Below are 14,476 nucleotides of genomic sequence, written 5' to 3' on the forward strand. Positions count from 1 at the left end.
GATCATAATTACAGCAATAATGGATTATTTGTATTCTTTTACATTATATTTTATACAGTATGTTCTGTATCTTCAAGCGAGTTTTTTATTTTATTTTAATTTTGTTTGTTTGATTTTTGAAAAAATAGATGGTAACAAACGTCAGGGTCAGGGATCCAGAGTTCCCAAGAAAAGCCAAGAATAGTTCTCAGTAATAATTAGCAGCTAAATACTAGGTCATGTTTCTGGGAGGTTTTAAGGCAATTAGCTTTTCAAAACAAACAGTTATCAAAGTAAATTGCCAATTATTTTCATGTATTTCTTTTAATTTTACAGTTATATGTGGATAAAAACAAGTCGTTTCCAGGAGCCTGTGATAAAATAACTCTCTGTTTTCTGACAGATAATGGACTTAACAATAACAATCATCACTAAATGGATCAGTGATGATGCAGCTCTGAACTCTGTGATATCTACATAGGAACAGAGAAGAGGTCAAAGGTCGCCGAGTGGGAGTCAGGGGACAGGGAGACCATCTGTGGACATGTAGACCACTCAGGCACCGGGTCCCTGAAGTCCAGTCCTGAGACTCTGGATCTGAAGCTCAGCTGCTGAATCTGTGTTTGTGTGAACACGCAGATCACAGCTTCGTCCTCATCCTCACGTCCCTGCTCTCGTCCGTCCAGCAGCCTGTGTTTTATTTCACCGCCGCCGCTCTGTCACCGACACTCGCCGCGGTAAATAATAACAGTGACTAACTGCGAACAGCTCGGCCCGCGCCGGGGCTTTAAATCTCTGTTAAACCCTCCGATTTGATCTGTTTCCAGCCGAGCGTCTCCTCCATCTGTCGCTCATTCATCCTGTCGCCGCCGAGCGCCGGTCAGCTGACGGGCTCCGATCGGACGCCGAGGGAGGTCAGGACGGCAGGACAGAGACGTGTCTGTCTGTCAAGATCTATTTTTCTATAAAGAGTTCGGTCCGGTCCCCAGACAACAATCTGAGGGCGGTCCAACATCATCACACACACACAACCACACACTGGATCCAGTCTGTCACATACTGTACATGGTGTGAAATTAACTCCTCTATATTTATACTGAGATAACAGCTCAGTGTCTCCTTATTAGCTTTAACCCATACACATGGTCTTCAGCAGGAGGGCTGAGATTAATCTGTTGACATGAGTTTTGCAGCTGCCGTGATATGATTTAGAATTCACCAACATCTTGATCTGACCCTTGATGACTGTGCAGACAGTAGGATGCAGCTGAAAGCTCTAGAAAAGAGCTTCAGTAAGGGGACATTTAGCAGGGGCTGTTTCTGTTTGCCTACCCCCAGAGCTGTCACTTAACACTGTCAGTCAAATAATATGGTAAAGAAGCATATCTGTCAATTATTTTTTGATAATCAACTGATGAATAAAGCTTCAATTTAGCTAAAAATGCCCAAAATGTGCTGCTTTAACATGAGAATTTGCTGCCTTTCCTCATCTTATAAGTCCGTTTTGGAACATTCTACTAAGAATTTTCACTATTTAATGATATTTATTTGTCATTTATTCAAGAGAATGAACCAGTAGAAACTGTTTTTTCAGCCACTTCACACCAGCTGAAAGTCTGTTAGTCCCTGACCTCCAGGGGTTTGAGTCTCCTCCTCCTCCAGCTGTGATGTGTGAGTGTACCAACGTACGGGAGGACAACACCACAGAATAAGAGCGGCCGTCTCCTGACAGCAGAAGAAGTGGTACTCTGCCTCTAGAGGACGTTAAAGTGTCGACAGTTGGATTTTTGGAGCAGCAGAGGAAACAGAGGATCAGAGATGACAGGATTACACTGGATTCATACAGACCAGATTATCCTCCATGCAGAGAGCAGAGCGTGTGTGTGTGTGTGTGTGTGTGTGTGTGTGTGTGTGTGTGTGTGTGTGTGTGTGTGTGTGTGTGTGTGTGTGTGTGTGTGTGTAGGGATTGAGTTTTATAAGAGGTCAGAATTGGCAGTATGTAGACTGAGTGTGTGTGTGTCTGTACACAAACATTGTGTGTTTTAAGGGAATGGCTTTAAATCTGTCTCTGCTTTAACCTTGTGTCATATTTTATTTTGATCCATTGTGTGTGTGTGGGATTATGTGGGTGAATGCACATTTCACATGCGTCTCTGCGTGTACAGAAGATAAAATAATCTGTTATTACCCAGAGTTCATTTGCCAGGCTTCTTTAGTTTTTTTTTTTTTTTTCCAGCATCAGATTTGTTTCTGAGAAGAAATCAAATCAAAGAATATCATCAGAGGTTTATGGCTTATTGTATTTTTTTTTCTTCTTTGGTTTTTATCCCATGACCAGGATTAACAACAACCATACAACTGTCAATCAAACTATATGGGCGGGGCTTTGACTTTGTCTTGCAGGTGTTTCAACAGATGTTTGTGTGTGAGCTTGTTGCCATAGGGAACCAGTCCACCAGGGTGACATGTGTACCGTAATGATTTTTTTATTCATCTATAAAACTGCAACTTGTGCATTTTTTGTGCAACTCTCCTTCAACTATGTTATTTGTTTTTCTCAAAATGATTTAATTCTTGTACCTTTTCACTTTGACGTTTTTTTTTGTAAATATTTTCCATTTCACATTAAAGGAATAGTTCACCAAAAAATGAAATTCACTCATTAGTGACTCACCCTTATGCTGATGAATACTCCGGAGTAGTTTTTTATTCATCAAAGTGCATCTGGAGACCCGGGAGGCCGATTCGTAGTCCAACAAAAACTTTACAGTATATGACAGTCGATAGCGCCTGACACAAAAACGTCCATAAAACTACAAAAAAACCTTGTAATCTTCCTCCACACTGCTCGTCCACTGCAATCCATGTGTCCTGAAAGGATACAGTCCAGAGTTTACTCAAAACGACGTCAATAAAAAGCTACTCCGGAGTATTCATCAGCATGAGGGGGAGTCACTAATGACTGAATTTCATTTTTTGGTGAACTATTCCTTTAAAGGGTCTGAAAATCCGTGGTCAACGAGGTCTTTGAACGCCTCTGATGATGTAACTGTGTCAATTCACTTTGAAAGAGCAAACAGCCAATGAGGAAACTCGGACACTGCAGCCAACCGGCCAATGATGTAACTGTATCACTCAGTCACTCACAAACTACACAACAAGAAGAAAACAAAGATTTTTTAGGTTTAAACACCGAGTTGCTGAAGGGAACAAATAAACATATACAGCAGAAACTAATTAGACACAGCGAGTCTCTTTCACACACTCACACAAACGCGGCCCTTTTCCCCTCTTCTCGCTCCATGGATGCCGGTTTCCACGGAAACGCTTCTCTCCCCCCTTGCCCCTCACCAATTACACCCCTCCAGGAAGTTGAAAGGCGACCAATGGAGGAGTTATTTTTAAACTCCACCTGAGTAAGACGGATGGAGAGGACGGGGCGGACAGGTGGAGAAATCATGCTCTCTCTCTATAATTTGTCTGGCAGAGTTCAGGTGCTGCTCCACCTCCTCCACCTCCTGCTCCTCCTGCTCCTCCTGCTCCTCCCCGCTGCACTCGAGGAGCAGCGACATCAGACGCTCCACATGGTCCGAGAGTGCAGCGGGTGAGACGGGGGCAGAAGTGTTGAAACTTGCTGCTTCTCTGGAGAATTAATGGGCATAAAACGAGACGCCGCTGATGTGCAGGAGTTTACACAGAAAAAACAACATCAAACAGGAAGAACTCCACACGGCTCACAAAGGTGCAATATACTCTTCATTAAGGACAACAAATATCAACAAAGGAAGTTGCCAATTCCACTGCTTTCTTGCTCTATTTGTCTGAAAAAGCACCTATAGCGAAAGCTTTAGACTATTTCCCTTTGCAGAGAGTCGTTAATGCTTCAAAGTAGGAGCGCTCTAATGTGGCAGCAGCTCTGCAGCAGCAGATTCAGCCCAGACAGAGAGACGTGTGAATGAGGTGTGAACGTGTCTGAAAGACCAATCACTGATCTGCAGTAACTTCTCTCTTTTGCTTTTTAATGAACAATTTAGATGCAGTTGTAATTGTTTAAAGAGGAACTCTGCAAGATTTTTACCTTAATTAAACAGCTTCGGAGAAATTGTGATGGTTAAATGACTCGTTACGGGGAGAACGGAGGCTCTCGGCCTTCCACCTACGCTTAAAAAACAACCTTGTAAGATCAGTGCTTCTGACCCGGTGTCCAACATCTCGTCTCCTCAGAAACATGGACTGCTTTACGGCACAAACACGCCCTCTAATCTCCCAATTACCCACCTCGTTCCATGAATTGCCTTCCTTGAAAACAAATGCACATGGAGGGAGGAGGGTTAGCAGTAAGGTGTACGGACAGTGAAAATATGCACTCCGAAGCTGTAGGGGGAGCTCCGTTTAGAAGAAATGTAACTAAACTGCAAAAAAGCGACCAGACTTGCATGGTTCCCCTGAAAAAAAAATGTTCCTGGTCATGGGAGTTGTACTTTGCAAACGTTTGCTAACTTTGGGGGTTGTGCTCTGCAGTGTTGAACATTTCTAATTGGTCGAGTACTCGCTGTATTTTATTTTACCAGTCATGTTTAAAGGTCTGCAGCTGCAAGAGAACCGATTGCTTTTATTAAGGATTTTTTTTTATGTATGACGGATGAACCAATGACGAGGTGCAGGCCTCGCTAGGCGTTTATACAGAAGATGATATCACCAACCCGCCACAAAAACGTCTACCCCATCGCTAGAAATGCAGACAAATGAGCCACAGGAACCTTTTAGTTCCTGAAAAAAAAAGGTTACAGATAATTTCTATGTGCACCTTTAAATGATCAAGTTTTACTCTATTCTGAGTTCTAGTTGATGCATTTCACCGACACTCAGGATGTGAGTGTGCAGCCGCCTGCAGAGAGATGGAAACACAGACAACACGTCTTAATACCCAGCTCTATGAAGAACTGTTGGAGATATAAAAATAAGAGCTGTGTGGGGTTTGAAGGTAAAACAAGTGGTTCTCCAAACTGCAGTGAAACATTAGATGACAGTGAACATATCAGCTCAGGTATTCCCTCTCACATCACTGCCCAGGAGAGGCTTCACACCGCCCGGCTAAACCGAGCCTGCTTGTATCCTATCATCTTAAATAACGGGCTGACAGCAGGTCCCGGTGATTTTCACAGTGCTGAAGTGGCCAATTTTCTCTTGTTGGCCGTCCTGCAGCTCCCAGACAGGCCGTCTGAATCTGAAACACGCCGGAGCAAAGCTGCAGAAAAGCTAAAAAGCTGCTCTGTCAGATGTTTCACAGCCCGGAGATTCGTCTTTCTGCCGCTGCCGTCGACAGGAGGAACCTCACCTGAGAGTTCATAGCCGCCGAGGAGGAGGATGATGGGCTCAAATCTCAACACCAGCGGGAGATAAAATGTTTCAGATGGTTTAAAAATGGATCGAAATTTGATCCAATGACATAAAGACGCAAACTATCAGCTCCCGAATCACTCACCCAACTGTTTTCTTCAGCACTGAGAAGACGACGGGAACATCTTCAAATCAATAAATGTATCTTTTATAAAGTGAACCATCTCGCATTCCTTCCTCCAAACCCAGCGTGAAGCCCCTCGATCAGCACATCAGGAGGATGTCTCAGACAAAACATCTGGATCTGTCCTCCATGATCAGGAGATCAGCTGATTCCCCTCTCTCTCTCTCTCTCGCTCAGTTTGTGTCTTATCTCTGTGTCTCTGGTTTCTCTTTAAATTCTTTATCTGGAAAAGGAAAACAGACTGAACCCTGCACAAGCACAAACACACACTAAACTGAGACATACTTACGCTCAAGATAAAGGCAGGCTGGAAAAACAAACCCTCTTTAACCCTGGATAAGTTCAGGTTAACGTGTTCAAAACAAGCTAAGCTAAACCTAAACCCTACCACAGCCATGTAAAGCCACTATCTCTCTGAGCAAACAAGAACTAAACACATCTTGAATTTAGATTAAAGTGTATTGCAGCCAAGACTAACCTGCTGTAAATCACCATCTTAAAAAACAAAATAAACTCAGCCAAGTGTGTGATAAACTAAATCCACCTGAAAACTCAGGATTAAACTCAGGCTAATTATGGAAAAATGGTCAAACTGAACTCAGTCCAACCATATGTGCTGCTCGAATACAAAATCCTGGATAAACTCAGACAGCTAACTAACAAAACCTGAGCTAAACCTCAGACTAGAAGCTAAACATTAGATCTACGGAGACCCAGAAGTGCCAAAAGATCTTGTGAACAAGCATTCATGGCACGGAAATGAAGAATATAATGAGAAACAGTGACAAATATTGATTATTAAACACAGAGAGTCCAATGTTTGGATCCTTCCTTTGTTTGAGACAACTTTCAGTACCAAAGTAACTACGTTGTGGAGATAAAATCACTGCTGACTTCACTGTTTTCTCGTCAGTTTTGTTTTTTAATAATTAAAAGATAAAATCACAGCAGCAGGTGAAAAACAAAATAACAAGACATCAGCAAAAAGAAAAAAAACTGTAACTGAGCAACAAGATGGAAATGTAAACAAGCTGCGGTGTGTGTGCAATGTATCTGATGATCATTATACCACACACACACACACACACACACACACACATACTCCTGTTTTACCTGACTCTACAAGGTTGTTGACATTTTTTATTTATTATTTATTTATCTATATATTTGTTGTTGTTGCAGAGCGTTTGAGATGCAGCAGAACATACACACTCACACACACACTCACACACTCAAACTCACAAATGCACACGCACACAAACCCAGCATGACATTTCCTGCTGGGCGACATCTCTCAGACTAACAAGCTGATCCTCCAACTCCCGAGCAGCAGCAGCAGCAGCACTAACAAAGACAGATCAGCTGATGACAACACACTGAATGTCACTGTGTGTATGTGTGCGTGTGCATGTGTGTGTATGTGGTGACCACAACGTGACTCACTCAGGTGTTGAGGGAGGGGGAATGACTTCTCGGTGTTTGTTCAGACGCTGCTCGGATGTTTTTCGCCTCGCAGCCTTTTCATTAAAATAAAAAGACGACGCAGCCGCTGCAGCCGCTGATTACCGTTTTCACTCGTCTCTTTTTACACCAATTTACATGATTCACGAGAGGCCGACGCTCCTCAAATAATCACTCATCACAAACGTCTCCTCATCCCATCTCCTCATCTGATACAATTTCACATCATTGCACTGTTTTTTTTTACGAAATATCCACAACAGACGCTTTAAAGCATCAACGTGAGATGAATGGAGGAGAAGAGAAAGAAATCTAGCTATGTTTTGTTTTTTGTTTGACTGTCAGGACAAATTCCGACATCGGAGCCGCAGATCTGACTGAAACTGTGTGTGTGTGTGTGTGTGTGAGCAGCTCCGGTGCAAAGAAAGTCAACGAACAGGAGCAGACAGGTGCAGGTTTCTGGTAAGTTGTTGTACGCATTACAGCAAAAAGCAGAGCTGAGATCAGTTTGCATACAGATCGGCATCGTAAAGACAGTATGAACCTGCTTGTATAGCTGGAGGGACTGACTCACTCCCACACGCACACACACACAAACACACACTCCGAGTCAAATTGCCTAAGAGTGCAGAGCCGAGAACACATCAGATCTGAGCTCCATTAATTTGTCTTTCCAATACAGTCAGACACACCGCCGGCTCTTAAATACTCAGTACACAAGAGCAATAGTCTGTCTTTGTGTGTGAGTGCATGTGTGTGTGTGTGTGTGCAAACAAGACACAGATAAAGATTCATGTGCACACACACTCACAGAGCCACAAACATAATAAAGGCCACACACAGGCAGGCAGGTAGGCACGACGCAGAAATGATCAACTGCCTGCCAAACTCTTTCTACCCCACACACACACACACACACACACACACACACACACAGTGTATTATATGGTGTTGACGTGTGTGTGTGTCCTGCAGGCTGCAGAGCTGCTGCAGCTCTTGATGCAGAAACACAGGAGACGAGTCAAACAGCGGCTCGGTCGGACTGAGCTGAACTAAACACTCACACACAGAGAAAACAGGGAGGTCTGATATGATGGAATAAAAACCATACACAACAATGTACATAGTTTTATATTACGACATCAATAGATCACGTGATTAAGGTTTCATGTAAAATGACGTTCAGCAAAGTGGAGAAAATCCTTTGTCAGTGTTTTGACAGGTTTCACACCACCATACCATAGTAATTTTCTGATTTACACGCTCTAATGATTATCTAACACGTCATGTTCCCCGGACAGACTCAGATTTCAGTTTCTCTGCTGCTCACACCAGGAACTCTCTACAACAATCTCTGAAAATTAACTCATTTGTTACCCGGGGCCACTGACATAAACATGCACTCCTCTGAATGTAACTGCTTCAAAAAATAATCCTAAAATTGTAGATGATGTGTAATTGTGCTCTATGTGACTGCTGTTTTGACTTGATGTGCTCTTGACGTCATTGGAAACAAGGGTTTATGGCCCTTGAGATCTAAATAAAGGTTAAAGAAAGAAAGTGTTTCTGTAATTGTGCACTCTGATAATGTAATTTAAATTCAAATTTATTAATTTCACTAGAAAACAATGCCTGCTTTTGACAAGTACAGTATCTAGTAAATGCAACACCTAACAGACCAAAGCATCAACATGTGTCTTCTTCTGCATCCAGATTTCATCCTCCTGAACAGACAAACAGCTGGAAGATGTCTGTCTGATAATAAAAGCTGTTTATGGACCAGATTCAGGTTGTGGAAGCAGGAACGTACTGTGGTCCCAGTACAGACTGGGTGGGGGCGTTGGTGCAGAGCGATCCTGCCTGACGACACTGAAGTACAACTAGAGACATTAAGGACGGAGCTGCTGCAGCTCGTAGCTGTGACTGTTGACACAGTGTATATCACCATGTTCCTGAGCAGCAGCAGCAGCAGCAGTTATTAAAATGTATGAAGTCTGATGTTTAAACAGACCACAGTGTTGTGTGACAGTGTGCCCAGATGTCCAGCTGCCAGCAGGATCATCACACCAGTGTGTAAAATAAGGGGAAAACAGTGGCATCTAGCATTACGATTCTATTATGTATCTATTAAATAATTATATTGTTTATTTGTGATTGTGAAACTCTTAAAACGTGCTCTCTGGTTGGCTGGATTTTCCATTCCGTACAAACATGGCGGCGCAAGATGGCGACACTCTCTAAGCAAGACCCTTGCTATATGTTTATATAAAAGAAGCATTATAAGGCTATGAAAACCAGATGGATTTTATTTTATAGCAATTATACACAAACACAAATACATTCATTGGTAGCATAGAACAAATCGCCTTGTTGTTTACACATAGGCCTACTTCCGGGTAGAAAACCAGAATGAGAAAAATAGTAACGAACGAGAGTTTAGCTATATAGTATATCATGTTTTTCACGCCACTATTTCCATTTAGACAAATCTGAAATGATTGAATAAACATTACTATTTCTGTGTGCACGAGCAAACCAGCTTTGTGTTGTTATGTGTGGTATTTATTCAATTTTGGGGAATCACGGTGTCTAGAAAGCATCAGTAGCTGCAGCTCACAGGGACAGAGCTAACGGCAGCTGAGCTAACGGCGGTAGCTAAGCTAACATCAGGACGTCAACTGTTTAAACCCTCCCGTTGTCGGGTACGACATGAAACTATCCAGTTAGCTCAATCATGTTGTAACTAAGATATCCACTGGAAAAAATATTTTTTCATGGACCGTTCATTGAGTTGCTGAGTTATTAAAGTTAAAAAGGTAACTGTTAGCCCAGCTAATCTATGATAACCATGACTAATTACAAAAACGTGCACACAGAAATAATAATGTTTGTCCAATCATTGGTTTTATAGACTTTACAAACATCCAAACGGTGATAGATGTGAAAAATTAGATAAATATAGTGAAACTCTTGTCACCATTGTTCTCATGCTGGTTCTCTACATGGAAGTAAACAACAAGGCGTATCCGTTCTATATTCAGATTTTGCCAATAGACCTTGACAGATATTACACACTGGACCTTTAAGAGGTCATCACAGGTCGACCCAGCACCAGGGCCGTACTACGTCCACACCGAGTCCCCATCCAACGTCAACCTGGTGCCTATATTACGCACCCTCCCTGCACATGGCTCTCCGACAGCTGTTCTGTGTGCTGTAGGTTGGGCTGCGGAGGTCCTGTGAGCTCACCCCTTCCTCCTCCTCCTCCTCCTCACCCATCACCGACTCAGGTGACATCGCCTGAGGACATTTATCACTCGGCTCCCTCTGGACGCTCTAAAGGCCTCGTGCTCGTATTTTCACATATGCTCCTGGAGTCACCTGGACACACAGCGAGGTGGAAAAATCAGGCACTGTCCTTTGAATGCCACGGCTCTTGGGTCCGCATTTAAAAAGCAGACACGCACCCTCCTCTTTGATTTGAGAGTGGGAGTCCTGATACCAAGGGCCCGCCAGCCCGCAGGAAAAACCTCAAGGTCATCGGTGCAGAGAAACAGGACCGATAACTGCTGAAAACCAGAGTCTGTCACCACGGAGACAAGTTTCCATCAGTGTACCGGTGTATATTTTCTAATATCAAACCCTAATGTAACTCACAAACAGGTGGCGCCGGGTCAGCTCGCCACCTCGGAGCCCTGACCCGCCTGCTCCTATCTGATCCCTCGCTATCTGATCACTGGTATCAGCACTCTGCGGTCCGTCTGCCCTCACCTCCGTCACCTCATCTCTCCATCATCACTCCCCGCTCCCCCCCTCGACTCCATGGCGACACGTTCTGCTCCACTGCCACCGATATGAGCACACACACAGACACACACGTCCCACTGAGCGAGCTGGGACACCGCGGCTGCTGTGGCAACCCGAAATGAACGAAATTGAAAAGAATCACGGAGGAGGAAAGTGAAGAGAAAAAGAAGTGAGAAGGCGACAATCAAGGTCGAATCGATGGAAAGACAAAAGGGATGGACTTAAAGAGAGGGAAGAAGGGAGGGACGGACGGAGGGAGGGACGGACGGAGGGGAGGATAAAGGATGAAGGGATGAGACAGAGATGAGACGGCGACCCTCAAGTCTAAACCTGCAGGAAATCAGATTTACGAAGATCCGACGACACAGCAGGACACACACACACACACACACACACACACACACACACTCACTCACTCAGGGGCTCTCTCTCGTTGGCTAATCCGCTCTCAGTCTCCCCTCCCTGGGATTAGGACGTCGCCGGGAGCCCCGAGGAGCTCAGGATGGACGTTCAGCACACACCTACCTACACGTCCCAAAGGGAGCCGCAGGTCTCAGATCAGCTTTAATTGATCAGTATCGACCTTAAAAAGCCCGACGCAGGGAAAATGAACTCGAATAAGCCGACTTCCACTTAACGGCGTATCTACTTAGAATTAAGGCAGAGTAGGGAGTGTATTGTTTAGACTTATATGATGAAGAGAATGAGAGTTTCAACGTGCGTAGTTTGAGCGCCGTATCTTCAGACTGGCTCCGTTCGGCCTGGTCCGGCCGTCGCTCTGTGAAACCTCAGACTAAACCTGTGTAATCAGCTCAGAATCTGTTTGAGGATTACTGGACCACAGGCCGCAACGACGAGAACACGCTCCAACCTGCTGACGTCGCTCCTGAGTTTTTTTTGTTTTTTTTGTCATGTTTAAAATAGAGAAACCAGCTCTTGACCTCTGACAGGAGATCTACAGGCTCCATGTTTAACCCTAGCACCGCTCTGCTGCTCAGAAGACGATGTGTTCTGCATAATAGCTAACTATGTTGTATTGTATCTTGGGCCTATTATTGGTTATATTGTACCATCATACATGTTGATTAGTATCATATCACTGCAGACTGTATATTTTTTCTAATGTATTATATTGTATTTGCTTTGTTACATAGGACAACAGATTGTTTTGTCTCTTATATTGTATCATATCTTAATTTCAATATTTTTATACCACAACATGTTGTATTTTGCAGTTTTATGTTATACCGCATTCTTTGGGATCTTTTTGTATCCTATAATTTTTCATTATTTCCAATCTTACCGTATGGTGTCATATTGTAACATACCACATTGTTTTCATATATTTTCATATCTTATGATTCTGTATTGATTTTCATATTGCATCACATTTTTTTTCAGTTTGTTTTATGCCACATCGTTTCGTTTCTTATCATACTGTATTATTTTGTATCGTATCATCCCATATGATATGTATCTACTTGTATCTTTTCATATATCATACTGTATTGTTTTGTATCACATAATACTGTAGTCTAATGTCATATCACACTCTTTTTTTTAAATTGTTTTGTATCATATTATAACACGGTGTTTCTCTTTTTTCCATTTTGTATCATACTTCCTTGTTTGATATTGTACCATATGGTAAAAAAAAGTACATATGGGACCATCTTGATAACTCATTACACTTGATGGCTGAATGTATAAAAACTAAATCTAGTCTTTTACACTGGAAACTGTTCAAATTGACAGTCAGCACTGTTTCCTTAACCACATGTTTATCACTCTCACCATGACGACAAGGGTTCGGTGCGCTCCTATCATCAGCTCGTACGAGCAGGCAGAGTTTCAAACACAAAAGAACAATCAGCAGATTACTGTGGTTAACAACTAAAGGTCTCTTTTCATGAAACCCCGGCTCTTAAACTTGAAATGTTTCATTTTAACTCCGCGGATCAATATCAGAGTATTTCTCTCTGGATGGGAAGTGTCGTCCTTCCACTAGGGAGAGTAGATGAAGGCCAACGCTGCATTTTAAGTTAAGAAGAAAAAAAAACATAAAAACATGAAGTCCGGTCAGGATCAATCGTTCATTTAAAAGTAAAAAAAAAAAATCAAATCTACCTTCTGTAAAATCCCCTGAACAGCAGAGATACCTGAGACTTTAAATCGCTGCTCAGGAGACAGTTTGTTTGAACAGTTGATCATTTCTTGCTGTTTAACCAGAAAACAAAGAGTTTTTTTTGGCTTCCGCCGCCACGAGAAGTGTCTCGAGGCGAGAACGCGGTAAAGCCTCCCACCTGTGTGTGCTGTCTGCTGGCTGGCTCTTTTGGGTTGTGTTCAGACAAGTTAACCTGGGAATTTCTCCATCTCGGCTGCGGTACAACTCACCATCTGGCAGATTAGCTGTTAAAACTCAGCGAAGTGAAGTTAAGCGGCGCTGGCAGCTTCGCCACTGTCAGAGTTTACATTTTGGAGAAGGGGGGGAGGACAAAGACGGAGAAGTTTTTAATTTCCTCCCAAAAGTTGATTTGATTTTTCTCCGAACCGTTGAGTCGATGTAATCAGGTCAAACACTGCAGCTACACACAAGCACACACGTTCACACTACAATAGTCCTATAGTTGTTTTACATGACATATATTTAGGTGGAACAATATGCAGAATAGAAAAACAAGAGGTTTTCCATCCTGAATCAAAACGCCACGAAAAATCAAAGGACAAAATGTTGCATGTGTAGCACTAAACAAAAAAAAACCTGTAGGGTGTGTGTGTGGTTGAGACTGAGCTGATGCTGGAGACAAATAAGAGCAAAGACAAGAGAAGGAAATGAGATTTGTTTCAACGTACCTGTGGAGGACGGGTGGTCGAGGAGAGGACGCACATGGAAAAAAGACAGAGAAAGAAAGCGACGTTAGTTCACACACATTTATTCAACTTCAAATATAATCATAGTGTTACTTTTTCTGAGAAAGGCCAGGTTTTAATAGCGGTGCAAAGGTTTTATTCAAACCAAGTCATTCAGAGTGAAAATGAAAAACACTCTGTGCAGAGGTTTTTTTTTCTATTTTTTCATAACACGACCTCCAATCACCTGAAATCAGCACCTGAATTTCACAGTGTCTGAGCAGCAGTTAATTTGCAAGTTAATAGAATTATTATGTGAATTTTGTCGAGTAGTTGGGTCACAGAAAAAAAAGGGAGAAAAAAATTCCTGGTTCAGGAGTTTCAGTTTAATTCACTTGTTGTAAATCGTAGTTCATTTGCCAAAAAGTGAGATTTCCACATGTTTCCTGACAAAACTGTGACAAGTTTATTTTAAGTAATCAAGGCTTATTATGACTGTCTGCAGAGTTTTGTGTTTTCTGTGCCACCGTCACTTAAAAAAATCACTGTCTGACTCAATTTGAACATACATTCATAAGAAAACCGACTTAATTCCATCCAAAGAGAAAGTTTATAATCAGACAGACAGAATTGGATGTTTCTGTGAAGTTATCAAAAGCAGCGGTGTCATCTGCATAAAGAGACAAAAAACAGCAGGCAATTACCGCGGGGTGTGAATTTAGGTCTAGAAATCACATTGTATAATAATGATAATATGAATAAAAATGAATAAATAAATAAAACTGCTGCACTCCTGTTGCGCACTGATTGCTTCGTTGCCACCATGGTCACAGACTTGTTTAAAATGAGGACAGA

The sequence above is a fragment of the Trachurus trachurus genome, assembly GCF_905171665.1.
Source record: "Trachurus trachurus genome assembly, chromosome: 11".
In the NCBI taxonomy this organism is placed as follows: Eukaryota; Metazoa; Chordata; class Actinopteri; order Carangiformes; family Carangidae; genus Trachurus; species Trachurus trachurus.